Source organism: Suricata suricatta, chromosome 17 (genome assembly GCF_006229205.1).
Source record: "Suricata suricatta isolate VVHF042 chromosome 17, meerkat_22Aug2017_6uvM2_HiC, whole genome shotgun sequence".
Classification (NCBI taxonomy): Eukaryota; Metazoa; Chordata; class Mammalia; order Carnivora; family Herpestidae; genus Suricata; species Suricata suricatta.
Window position 1 is genome coordinate 45,078,831 of NC_043716.1, and position 1,367 is coordinate 45,080,197.

Below are 1,367 nucleotides of genomic sequence, written 5' to 3' on the forward strand. Positions count from 1 at the left end.
AGCAATTGGTTAACAAATGGAGAACAGTAAACTTTTAAAACTGTAAATACTTGTTTAAAAAGACAAATATTCTCACTCACATATTGTCAGCAGAGTTGTAAATTAGTACAATTTTCTTTGGAAGAGATGTTGGCAGTAAATACTCAAAGTCATAAAAATATTCATGTCCTTTGACCCAGGAATTCAAGTTCTGGGAATTTACCCAAAACAAATAATTAAAAAGAAGACATAAACTGTGTAATAAGGATGCTCCTAACAACACGCTATATAATTAAAAAATCCAGAAAATAACATAAATGCCAAATAATAAAGGAATGTTTAAGTAAATTGTGGATTTCCAACTTGAAGGACTATTATATAGCTATAAAAAATGGTAAAGATGCTATACGCCAAATGTAAAGATGCTTATAAATCAATTCACAATCCTCAAAGCATTTTATAGAAAGCTATGCACTTATGAATTATCTTCCACAGAAAAAAAGAGCAAACTGGAAAGTACTTAATGAAGGCAGAAAATGAAATTCATGTCCTCGGGTCTATAGAATAGATTTTAGCAAAATGCAAACAAATACAGCAAGTCTAAGACAAGCGTGAGGAAATTCAAACTTGTAGAGATATTTCTGAATTTGCAAGTTGCGTTCTGAGAAGAGGCACACCGCACATTAGAACTGATGACTGGTCCCTAACCCCTGTACAGAGGGCAACAAGCTATCTTTGGAAAGCTCTGGATGTAATCCCTAGTGCTTCAGACTACACAAGGATTCTCAAGGGTTTCCAATGAGCAGCAAACTGCCAGCATCTTGCATGTGGAATCCCTTAGAAGCAGTAAAGTTATTTTGAAAGATAAAGACCTAAAAAAAAAATCTCAAAGGTCCACATTTGGCTGCCTTCAATACTCTCGAGAGACAGAGTGGCCAGTCTCCCTTCTATGAATTAAAGGAGGGGAAATGATGATCTCCAGGTTTCTGGGTCTGCTTTCTAAATTCCAGGTGCTTAATTCATTCAGCCCGGTAATGTCGCTGTACTGAAGAGCCACATTCAGTAGGATTTGAACCATGTTTCTTTGGCTACATCTTACCTGGAGTGCTCGCTGCTGGGACCAGAGCCAGAGCATTAAGGCCAAGTGCCAGACTGTTTCCAGTCTTCCCAGGAGCAGGAGTAAATGTTTGGACTTGAATGGGCTATCCTACTAGGTTGCATGTTCTAGAAAAGGAAGAGTTTTTTGAGAGCATGGCATATTAGAGGGTTGATAATTCAATGGAGAAAGTCAATATAACAAACTTGAAAACAGGGCTTTGCTTGGATTAAGCGCATGGAGTTAAGCGTGCACGCGCACACACACACACACACACACACACACACACACA